Genomic DNA, 13412 nt, shown 5'->3' with positions numbered 1-13412 from the left:
ATTTCCATAGGGCGGTTGGCCTCACTTTTAGCTCGAACGGCTGAATGGATTTGCACGAAACTTGGCAAAATTGTAGGGACTGTTAGCCCGATGTGCCTTTGCTAGGTCTCAATATATGTGCTCCAGTGGATTTTGAGAAATTAACGTTCAAAACAAGATATATATCTGTAACAGCGCTCCGGGCTGCGCTCCGGTCCGCTTACTTTTCGCGAAACGGAACTTTGCGATGCGAAGCTGATTGGCTCTCCGGTGTCTGTCAACATTCTAAACAGTCCGGAGCGGCTGCCATCTTATCTCTCGGTAGGATCGAGAGAGAAGAAGAGGTGAAAAACGAAGGGGGAATTTAATGAAAGGGGGCAAGGTATACCCCTCTTGACCCCCTAGGAATGTTGTTGGGGTTATTAAAGGGTCCCGTGGGGAAAATAAAAAAAAATTATTTTTCACGGTAGAAGCGCTTCCCGGGCCGTGAACTGGGCCGCAAACTGGTAGCGAAACGGGAATTCGCCATTTTGTGCTCCGTTTTAATTAAATTACTAGGTATAAGGGGGTGCGGGAGACGTATCCTAATCCCTTATGTTTTCTGAAAGTGGCTGAGGAGGCTCATATATGTTGATATATGTCTTCCAGCGGCTGTGCGTGCGCCATCTTGTCTCTCGGTAGGATCGAGAGAGAAGAAGAGGTGAAAAACGAAGGGGGAATTTAATGAAAGGGGGCAAGGTATTCCCCTCTTGACCCCCTAGGAATGATGTTGGGGTTATTAAAGGGTCCCGTGGGGAAAAATAAATTGATTTTTCATGGTAGAAGCGCTTCCCGGGCCGCAAACTGGTAGCGAAACGGGAATTCGCCATTTTGTGTTTCGTTTTAATTAAATTACTAGGTATAAGGGGGTGCGGGAGACGTATCCTGATCCCTTATGTTTTCTGAGGGTGGCTGAGGAGGCTCATATATGTTGATACATGTCTTCCAGCGGCTGTGCGTGAGCTTTTTTTTTTTTTTTGCTGCGTGACGTCTGTTAACGTTCGATTCGATGGAAATCAGGAAGTGTTGACCGCCAATTTGTCAGTGCGATAAAATATTTTGTTATAAATGAATCCTTATTGATAAACATTGTCTGCGCCATCTTGCCTTTTTTCCAATGCCACAATTTTGTCGTGCACGGCAGCCATTTTAGATGCCAGGCCGGTCCCAGGCTATCACCTAGCCCTGCGGATGTAGTTTATGGCCCCAGCTGTAGAGAATCCAGACATGCCAACCCTCCCGATTCAGGCGTGAGACTACTGATTTCAGTGCTAGTCTCCCGCCTCCCGATTTCTGCAAGCAAAAACCCGGGGGCATATTACCAACAACTAGCGATAATTTTTGTCTCTAACTTGTTTAGAGACAAAAATTGTCGCCGCACATCGGCGATTTTTATCGCAGATAAACCTTGCTATTAGCAAGGTTTATCGCAAATGCGATAAAAAACGGCCGCAATGCATGAATATCGCTGAAAAGTCAGCGATATTCATGCATTATCGAGCAAATGCTCTTAGCCATGTTATCCACCTCCCATTGGATAACATGGCTAAGAACTGCTCAGGGCAGGTGTTAGCTTTTGGAGATATTCGCGCTTAGCGCGAATATCTCCAAAAGTTGGTAATAGGAGATAGCGATGTTAGGGACTGCTTCCAGTCGCTAACATCTTGGCACGCCCACTTTGCATGTCATTAGTGATAAATATCACTGACATGCAAAGCGGGGCCAAAGATGGTCGCTATCTCCTTTTAGCTGTCACTAACTGGTGTTAGCGACAGCTTGGTAATAGGGAGATAATTTTATCTCCGCTTTCTTGGCTTTTAAAGATAAACCCCCTTGATAATATGCCCCACAATTCCTCTGGGGTTTCAGCTGACAGGTCTTGGTATTGTGTTACATGCTAATTCTTCCAGGAAACGTCAGAGGGTCGATGCAGGGGCTCTAGAAGGGGTGATAAACCATTTAAGCCTCATGAACAAGCGCATGGTCTTTTAAAGATCTGTGAAGTACTCGGGCGGCGGTGTGTGTGTGCCCTCTTTCAGGAGCGGGCGGGGGGGGGCACTGCCAGCAACTTGCCAGGCCAGGCAGTGTTCAACACTTGCATCACCCTTTCTCTGCCTGCTATTGCGCTCCATGCTTCGGAAAGGTAAGAAAAAGAACGTGCATTTGAGTTTGAAATGTCCGATCCTGTAGCAGAACACTTGCAAAGCCCACACATGACAATAACCCGATTCAAGGCCCCATTCACCCGATTTTTTAAAAATATATAGCACTCCAACAAAGTAGGATTATAAAACTTTATTAACTTTTAAATATAACGAACGCAACAAAAACTGTAAATACATTTAAACATTTTTTGACAAAAAAAAGCAACAATGGTCAGAAGCTGTCTTTTGTGCGAATAGTCCCAAGGCAGCACAACGTGCTGAGTTCTGGACGGCACCCAGGTGATGTCACCTGGGTGCCGCACTGGTTTTTGGTTTCCTACAATGCAGCTCAGAAAAACAGCGTGGGGCGTCCCGGGTGGTGCGGGGGGAGGCCTCGTCAGTAGCGGTCTTTTGTGCGAATAGTCCCAAGGCAGCAGAACGCGCTGAGATGTGGATGGCACCCAGGTGATGTCCAGTAAACTGCCGCACTGGTTTTGGTATCCTACAATTCTGCTCTGAAAATTGGCGTGGGGCGGCCCGGGGGGGGCGTGGGGGAGGCGGCGTGAACGGGCCTCCCCAGGTGGCGGCCATCCAGCTGAGTTGCGCCCGCTCTTGCGGCTACAGTGTCTCGCTCACCATGTAGTTGACTTCCGCCCACTCTTGCAGTGCAGCGATAGGCGGCTGCCACAGGACTCTTAAAAAGGCGGACGGCTCTTCGGTTTTGGGCCTGGTCCACTAAAATGGCCCTGGGACACCTTGGAACTCGGACGCTTGCCTGCTAGGGCTTGGGCTCCATTCTCGAAAGCGTCCCCTCAGCCGTGAAGATTCTACAAAAGTCTTGGGGGCCCTCGACTCCTGCAGGCTTCCTGTGGGGAGCGGCTGCCATGATTGCTCGCGGAATGACCACGACGGAGCCACCAGATGGTGGTGCTCTCATGCTGACGCCAGCTTCAGTCTGAATCATCCAGAAACAAGGTGGGGTTTTCATCGTTTGGGAAAAAAAATGTTCTAAACCAATGAAAAGTGTTATTTTTAGGTCATATGACCAAGCCTTCCATCTTTAGGAAACCAAAAGTAAAATAAACCAATGAAAAGTTTTATAAACAAGTCACATGACCTGTTATGCGGCATAGGGCTACAAAAAGCGTAGAAAATCCGTAGGCACGTGAGGCGGCGTCAGTAGCGGACCGATGTGCGAATAGGCCGAAGGCAGCACAACGCGCCGAGATCCGGATGGCACCGAGTTAGTGTCCAGCAAGTTGCTGCACTGGTGTGGCTATCCTACAATGCTGCGCCGAAAGTCGGCGTGGGGCGCCCCGTTGGCCTGTGAGGTCGCGTCAGTCAGTGGGGGCTGTGCGTCTCCCCCAAGATGGAGGCTCCTCGGCTGCAGTGGGGCGCCCCTTAGCGTTTCACTCACCGTCCAACTGAGTTGCGTCCGCACTTGCGGCTACAGTAGGCCGAAGGCAGCACAACGCGCCGAGATCCGGATGGCACCGAGGTGGTGTCCAGCAAGTTGCCACACTGGTGTGGCCATCCTACAATGCTGCGCCGAAAGACGGCGTGTCCAGCTGAGTTCCGGTCACTCTTGCGGTACAGTGACTCGAACGCGCCGAGATCCGGATGGCACCGAGGTGGTGTCCAGCAAGTTGCCGCACTGGTGTGGCCATCCTACAATGCTGCGCCGAAAGTCGGCGTGGGGTGCCCCGTTGGCTTATGAGGTGATGTCAGTAGTGGACCGATGTGTGAATAGGTCGGAACCAGCACAAGGCGCCAAGATCCGAATGGCAAGTCCTGGATGTTGAGTGCCATAGTTGAGAGTTCTGAGCAGTGCTTGTAAGACTGTCTGAAGCTTATTTGCACCTGCTGCAGCTTCACTATTGCCCTGGTGTGGCCAAAGATCGCACATGACATAGGCGGCCGGCTCCCGAGGTCCGGCGGAACTTTTTTCCTTTTACTTTTTGTTTCTTGTCCCACAATCCGTTTCACCTGAAGACACGACCAGGTCCCTGAATGTGTGCAGGGGGACGTTATTGATTGAATCAAAATGGCGGCTTCACACAAAGCTGACTCAAGCGTTGCTGTTGATGCTATACAGACAAAAATTGGTTTTCAGTTTGTACATTCTTCAGGATTTTTTTTTCCATCCAAGGCTGATTGAGAGTTTGTAGAAAAATGGCTTCAGATTTTCCACATACTACTCTTCAACATTCTTCCTAAATGTAACAATGTGAGACTCACTAGGAGAACGGTTGTTTATCTTTCCTTTCAAAATGCTGCCAACAATATTTTCTGAATGGAAGACACAATCTTGTAGCATAAAGGGCCGAAATGGGTTCTGGTCTGGCCGATGGTTGGTGGAGACATTTTGACTATATCTTGCACCTGCCCCGCCTCGCCCAAAATGGCGCCGGTATAAATGGGACTCGTAACTCCTTGTTGTGTACTGGTTGAACAACCTTGATATCACGAGATATGAATGCAGTTTTGATGCTCATGGCGGGCGGGGACGAGAATTGATTGAATATTTTGACATCCCTATTGATATTAAGTTCTGATGTGTTATTGATTACTGTAGTATTGAAAGTTCGAATTAACGTCACCCATGGTACTTGCCCGCAAATGTATATCTAGATGATTTTTTTGTAAGTGGCCCTGTCGTAATTTAATTACAAAATGTACGTCCACCGATTCCGCAACTGTTAGACACCTTAGTTCTTGCAACCTAATGGCCCGCTCATTACGTTCCTCTATAATGTAAATGTCTCCTCATCATATACGATTTCAGTTTGCTCCGTGGCCGGCCCACGTGGTTATAGGCCCGTATTTGTATACTGACATTTTCACAATAAAGGTTTTTAAAACAAAACATGGTAGTAGTATTTACATTGGTAAAGTTTTTACTTTTAGTCACTGTTTTTGAATCAGTAAAAGGCAAGTGAAATAAAGCAGTCCAATTACATGACGGATAAAAGGTATAATACGTAGGAACGCAGTAAAGATAAATGGTCAAGGGCAGTTGTGTTTTCCACTCCTGCAACATAAAGTGATCGATAAGAATCTGATAATCAGGCGTATCGGCAACTAAGACAGCAGGCCGAGTCTTTTACTCAACGGCTCCGTCATGGAACGAAGAAACGCCCTTTTTCTTGAAAAAGGAATATATTTTACTTGCAGGACAGTTGTAAATTTTCCGGGAAAGTACATTAGCCTGGAATATTATAACATAATTTTTTTTAAGTTCAAAATTTTACAGACGAAATGGCAACCAGGCACTCCCCCACATCTTAAATGTTCGATACCACGCCCTGGATAGGCCGCCCACATGGAACAGTGTCCAGGGCATGGTATCGAACATTTAAGATGTGGGGGAGTGCCTGGTTGCCATTTTGTCTGTAAAGCCTCTGAAGAAGAAGTTATTTGAAACGCGTAAGGCATGACGAACTCACTGCTACAATGTTTCCAGCTTGCTGTGCACCACCCGTACCTTTCAATAAAGGTTTAAAGGTTGAACCTTTGCAGCTGCCCATGTGCTTCCTAACTTTTGTGGCAACCTTGGAGCTTCATTTAATTGCGGCGGCCTCAGCCGTAGGGAGGGCACCACCCCTTCATCACTAGGGGCCACGGGGAACGGTATTTACCTACCTCATTGTGGGACATCTGCGTCAGGATTGAGGACGGTGACACGAGTGGGGGCTCATCCAGAGTCTTCATTGATAGCAAGAGAGCGCATCCATCTATGGATTTTAAAGTCTGGCACTCCAACTCCCAAAATGCAATAGAACACTGTCCCATGATGGCGGCCCATCCAGGGCGTGGTATCGAACATTTAAGATGTGGGGGAGTGCCTGGTTGCCATTTCGTCTGTAAAGCCTGTGAAGAAGAAGTTATTCGAAACGCGTAAGGCATGACGAACTCATTGCTACATTGTTTCCGGCTTGCTGTGCACCGCCCGTACCTTTCAACAAAGGTTTAAAGGTTGAACCTTCGCAGCTGCCCGTGTGCTTCCTAACTTGTGTGGCAACCTTGGAGCTTCAATTAATTGCGGCGGCCTCAGCCGTAGGGAGGGCACCACCCTTTCATCACTGGGGGCCACGGGGAACGGTATTTACCTACCTTATTGTGGGACATCTGCGTCAGGATTGAGGACGGTGACACGAGTGGGGGCTCATCCAGAGTCTTCATTGATAGCAAGAGAGCGCATCTATATATAGATTTTAAAGTCTGGCACTCCAACTCCCAAAATGCAATAAAACACTGTCCCATGTGGGCGGCCCATCCAGGGCGTGGTATCGAACATTTAAGATGTGGGGAAGTGCCTGGTTGCCATTTTGTCTGTAAAGCCTCTGAAGAAGAAGTTATTTGAAACGCGTAAGGCATGACAAACTCACTGCTACAATGTTTCCAGCTTGCTGTGCACCGCCCGTACCTTTCAATAAAGGTTTAAAGGTTGAACCTTCGCAGCTGCCCGTGTGCTTCCTAACTTGTGTGGCAACCTTGGAGCTTCATTTAATTGCGGCGGCCTCAGCCGTATGGAGGGCACCACCCCTTCATCACTGGGGGCCACGGGGAAGGGTATTTACCTACCTCATTGTGGGAGATCTGCGTCAGGATTGAGGACGGTGACACGAGTGGGGGCTCATCCAGAGTCTTCATTGATAGAAAGAGAGCGCATCCATCTATGGATTTTAAAGTCTGGCACTCCAACTCCCAAAATGCAATAGAACACTGTCCCATTTGGGAGGCCCATCCAGGGCGTGGTATCAAACATTTAAGATGTGGGGGAGTGCCTGGTTGCTATTTCGTCTGTAAAGCCTCTAAAGAAGAAGTTATTCGAAACGCGTAAGGCATGACAAAATCACTGCTACAATGTTTTCAGCTTGCTGTGCACCGCCCGTACCTTTCAATAAAGGTTTAAAGGTTGAACCTTCGGAGCTGCCCGTGGGCTTCCTAACTTGTGTGGCAACCTTGGAGCTTCATTTAATTGCGGCAGCGGCAGCCGTAGGGAGGGTACCACCCCTTCATCACTGGGGGCCACGGAGAACGGTATTTACCTACCTCATTGTGGGACATATGCGTCAGGATTGAGGACAGTGACTCGAGTGGGGGCTCATCCAGAGTCTTCATTGATAGCAAGAGAGCGCATCCATCTATGGATTTTAAAGTCTGGCACTCCAACTCCCAAAATGCAATAGAACACTGTCCCATGTGGGCGGCCCATCCAGGGCGTGGTATCGAACATTTAAGATGTGGGGGAGTGCCTGGTTGCCATTTCGTCTGTAAAGCCTCTGAAGAAGAAGTTATTCGAAACGCGTAAGGCATGACGAACTCACTGCTACAATGTTTCCAGCTTGCTGTGCACCGCCCGTACCTTTCAATAAAGGTTTAAAGGTTGAACCTTTGCAGCTGCCCGTGTGCTTCCTAACTTGTGTGGCAACCTTGGAGCTTCATATATATATATATATATATATATATATATATATATATATATATATATATATATATATATATACATATATATATATATATATATATATATATTACCTACTGGCGGTCGCCAGTAGGTATATATAGTTAGGATTTTTTCTCTATGGGATTTTTGAAAATTCTATGTCTAATAACTTTGGCGTTTGTGGACGGAATTGGCTGAAATTTTCAGGAAAATGGAACATTTTGTTTCTGAGCAGCCCCTGACAATTTGGGGGGGTTTCATCAAGGGGGGGCCGTGAAAAAAGGGGGGTCCCAAAACGCGTTTTTCCCATGTTAATTTCCATAGGGCGGTTGGCCTCACTTTTAGCTCGAACGGCTGAATGGGTTTGCACGAAACTTGGCAAAATTGTAGGGACTGTTATCCCGATGTGCCTTTGCTAGGTCTCAATATATGTGCTCCAGTGGATTTTGAGTAATTTAGGTTCAAAAAAAGATATATATCTGGGCGGAGCCTAACCACACATCTGATCTGATTGGCTGTCAGCACTTCATCCAAGAAGTGTTGGCAGCCATCTTGGGACCAATATACATGATAGCACCTCATTAAAAAGCATTGTAGTTAATAGAGGGTTTTAGGACTTTAGTTACATTATAAATCATTTGTTGATGGTACCATACTCGTTTTAGGAAATGTGGTGGGTTCTAAGGTGATTTTACCATGTGAAAAAACCTTCTGCTGTGATATCATGAATATTGTTTGAAAGAAAACTAATATCTCATGATTTTCCCACAGTGGTTTGGAAGGGGATCTATAAGCTAAACTGAAAGCATATTTTCTGTAAATTCACATTATCTTTCTCAGTCATGTGAAAATGAAGTCTGACATTCTCAGTAAAACATGTACATCCAACAAGGACAGAGACTGTCAGTTGATTCCTTTGTGTTTTACTGCAGCCTCCTAGAGTGTTCTAAAGAACAACTAGAGCGCTAACAGTCCTACTTATTACAAAGGTATGGCACACCTGAAGCCATCTTGATTGGAATAAAGTGGTAACTCTTAAAACATTTAATTTAAAAAGAAACAACATGAGGGGGTATATTTTGCCATAGAAAGTATGATTAGTGCTGCAGAATGAAAAATTAGGGCACATTTTGAGTGACTTCTCAAATCCTTTTCTATTTCATTAAAACATTCTGACATGCAGTCTCCCAAAATGGCCACCAGAGACAAAAGAGCCCAAATGTAGCCCAAATATCACCCAGATGTAGCCCAAGTATTGCCCAATGACAGAATGTCCCAGAGTGTTCTAAAGAACAACTAGAGCGCTAACAGTCCTACTTATTACAAAGGTATAGCACACCTGGAGCCATCGTGATGGGAATAAAGTGGTAACTCTTAAAACATTTAATTTAAAAAGGAACAAAATGAGGGGGTATATTATGCAATAGAAGGTATTATTAGTGCTGCAGAAAGAAAAATTAGGGCACATTTTGAGTGACTTTTCAAATCCTCTTCTATTTCATTAAAAAATTCTGACATGCAGTCTCCCAAAATGGCCACCAGAGACAAAAGAGCCCAAATGTAGCCTAAATATCACCCAGATGTAGCCCAAGTATAGCCCAATGACAGAATGTCCCAGAGTGTTCTAAAGAACAACTAGAGCGCTAACATTCCTACTTATTACAAAGGTATGGCACACCTGAAGCCATCTTGATTGGAATAAAGTGGTAACTCTTAAAACATTTAATTTAAAAAGGAACAAAATGAGGGGGTATATTTTGCCATATGAATTATGATTAGTGCTGCAGAAAGAAAAATTAGGGCACATTTTGAGTGACTTCTCAAACCCTCTTCAATTCCATTAAAAAATTCTGACATACAGTCTTCCAAGATGGCCACCAGAGACAAAAGAGCCTAAATGTAGCCCAAATATCACCCAGATGTACCCCAAGTATAGCCCAATGACAGAATGTCCCAGAGTGTTCTAAAGAACAACTAGAGCGCTAACAGTCTTACTTATGACAAAAGTATGGCACACCAGAAGCCATCTTGATTGGAATGAAGTGGTAAGTCTGAAAACACTCAATTTAAAAAGGAACAACATGAGGGGGTTAATTTTGCCATAGAAAGTATGATTAGTGCTTCAGAAAGAAAAATTAGGGATCATTTTGAGTGACTTCTCAAATCCTCTTCTATTTCATTAAAAAAATTCTGACATGCAGACTGAAACATGCACTTTGAATACCAGCAGCAGACGTCCCTGGTGAGCAGTAGCTTTACTACAGTGATCTAATGTGCAACTAGAGTGCTAACATTCAGAATTTATGGCAAATGTGTGACACATCTGAATGCCTTCTTGATGGAACCAAAGTAAACAAGCATTGAAAATGCAATAGATCTCGCCCTCGTTTAAGTTAAAGCCATTCTGTTTGTAATGAGTGGCTTTTTAGCTTTGCTTTTATTAGTGTTTTTTCAACTTTCATGTAAATAACATGCATCTGTATGCATATAAGTATATGTATGCATGCATTTATGTTTGTATTTATCTAGATATACAGATGATATATGTTTATATATGTATGTATATATATATATATTCACTGAAAAAACCATAGGTTGTAGACCATATATAGTTAGGAATTAGCATTTACAAAACCTTGAAAATTCCCTGAAAAAACCATAGGTTATAGACCATATATAGTTAGGAATTAGCATTTACAAAACCTTGAAAATTCACTGAAAAAACCATAGGATATAGACCATATATAGTTAGGAATTCGCATTTACAAAACCTTATTTTACTCACACAAAACCATTGAAATTCCATATATAGTATCGCGCACCCGCAATCCACTGCTGATGATGTCACATATTACATCATTCATGACATGGTCAGTGACATCACTGATGACATCACTGATGACATCTCAAATGACATCACTGATGACATCACTGATGACAACATGCAGTGACTGTATGTTTCTGTAAAGTTAAAATATGTCTTACATATTGAAGAATGAGTGGATGTATAAGTGTCTGGATGAAGGATTTAATAGGTGCATGACTGACTGTATGAGTGAGTGATTAAATGTGTCTCACTGAGTGCATGGGTTAGTGACTAAACTGTCTTAATTTGTGCATCATTATGTCTGTTGTTCTGTAAACTGTTGCATGTGTTGATAAGTAGCTATATGAGTAACTATATGGGTTATTGATTGGTTGCCCAAGTATTTGTATGGGAGACTGAGTGTGTGTGTGGGTGGCTGGGAGGTGTATGACTCTGTGCATAGATGTGTGAGCAGTTGATTCACTAGATGTATGGTTTGAAAAGTGCATGTGGAAACAGCTGTATGGGCGGTTGACTGTGTGCATGAGTGTATTGGTGAGTGAATGGATATCTCAGTGCTACATGTCAAAGTAAGTACATATGTAAAACACAGTACATGTGAGAGTTGACATATATAAATAACTGTGCATAAGAGCCAGTGAATGTGTGAGTGGCTGTATGGATCATTGTGAACTTGTATCAGGGATTGTATAAGAGAGTAAATATGTGTTAGTATATGTTTGAATAAATAAAGTTTGTATAACTGTATAGTTGAGGAAATGGAGGTGTGATTGATTCTTTGCATGACTGACTAGGTGTGTGAGTAACTCCATGGATGAGTGACAGTCTGTGAGTGTCTGTTTACACTGATTGTATCTAAGGTTATATTAGAGTCTGAAGAGGTTTATCGTATTATCACATGAATGATATCATCAGTGATGTGATCAGTAATGTCAAATGAGATGTCATCAGTGATGTCATCAGTGATGTCATTTGAGATGTCATCAGTGATGTCATTTGAGATGTCATCAGTGATGTCATCAGTGATGTCACTGACCATGTCATGAATGATGTAATATGTGACATCATCAGCAGTGGATTGCGGGTGCGCGATATATAGTTAGTGCAACTAACTATGTATGGAATTTCAATGGTTTTGTGTGAGTAAAATAAGGTTTTGTAAATGCGAATTCCTAACTATATATGGTCTATAACCTATGGTTTTTTCAGTGAATATATATATATCTATATATATCTATATATATATATATATATATATATATATATATATATATATATCTATATATATATATATATATATATATATAAAATTTCTATGGCAAAATGAAACCCCTCATTTTGTTCCTTTTCAAATTAAATGTATTAAGTGTTACCACTTTATTCCAATCAAGATGACTTCAGGTGTGCCATACTTTTGTCATAAGTAAGACTGTTAGCGTTCTAGTTGTTCTTTAGAACACTCTCGGACATTCTGTCATTGGGCTATAGTTGGGCTACATCTGGCTGATATTTGGGCTACATTTGGGCTCTTTTGTCTCTGGTGGCCATCTTGAGAGACTGCATATCAGAATTTTTTTTATGAAATATAAGAGGATTTGAGAAGTCATAAGTAAGACTGTTAGCACTCTAGTTGTTCCTTAGAACACTCTGGGACATTCTGTCATTGGGCTATAGTTGGGCTACATCTGGCTGATATTTGGGCTACATTTGCTTTTTTTGTCTCTGGGGGCCATCTTTGGGCTACATTGGGCTAAATTGGGCTCTAACATATATATAGCCCAATGTAGCCCAATATATATTTTTTCAAAGTTAATTTTCATAAAAACCACTGGAGCATATATCTTGAGACATAGCAAAGGCACATCGGGTACCAGTCCCTACAATTTTGCCAAGTTTGGTGGAAATCCATTCAGCCGTTCGGGCTAAAAGTGAGGTTGACCGCCCTATGGAAATTAACATGGGGAAAACACGTTTTGGGACCCCCTTTTATCTTGGCTCCCGCTTGATGAATCCCCCCAAACTTTCAAGGAAGGACCAGAGCTCCGCAAGGCAAATTTGAGGGAATTTTTAGGCAGATTCGTCAACCGGCGCCAAAGTTATTCCAAATAGAATTTTGAGATTTTGCATTGAAAAAAATCCTAACTATAACTACCTACTGGCGACCGCCAGTAGGTAATATATATATATATATATATATATATATATATATATATATATATATATATATATATATATTCACTGAAAAAACCATAGGTTATAGACCATATATAGTTAGGGATTAGCATTTAAAAAACCTTATTTTATTTGCACAAAACCATTGAAATTCCATATATAGTTAGTTGCACTAACTATATATCGCGGACCCGCAATCCACTGCTAATGATGTCACATATTACATCATTCATGACATGGTCAGTGACATCACTGATGACATCACTGATGACATCTCAAATGACATCACTGATGACATCACTGATGACATCTCAAATGACATCACTGATGACATCACTGACATCTCATTTGACATTACTGATTACATCACTGATGATATCATTTATGTGATAATACATCTTCAGACTCTAATATAACCTTTGATACACTCAGTGTAAACAGGCACTCACAGACTGTCACACATCCATGGAGTTACTCACACACCTATTCAGTCATGCAAAGAATCAATCACATCTCCATTTCCTTAACTATACAGTTATACACACCTTACTTATTCAAACATATACTAACACATATTTACTCTCTTATACAATCCTTGATACAAGTTCACAATGATTCATACAGCCACTCTCACATTCACTGACTCTTATGTTCAGTTATTTATATATGTCAACTCTCACATGGAGTGTGTTTTACATATGTACTTACTTTGACATGTAGAACTGAGATATCCATTCACTCACCAATATACTCATGCACACAGTCAACTGTCCATACAGCTGTTTCTACATGCACTTTTGAA

This window comes from Lissotriton vulgaris, chromosome 4_1, assembly GCF_964263255.1.
Source record: "Lissotriton vulgaris chromosome 4_1, aLisVul1.2, whole genome shotgun sequence".
Classification (NCBI taxonomy): domain Eukaryota; kingdom Metazoa; phylum Chordata; class Amphibia; order Caudata; family Salamandridae; genus Lissotriton; species Lissotriton vulgaris.
The sequence above is the reverse complement of the archived record's forward strand: the minus strand, read 5'-3'. Positions refer to the sequence as shown.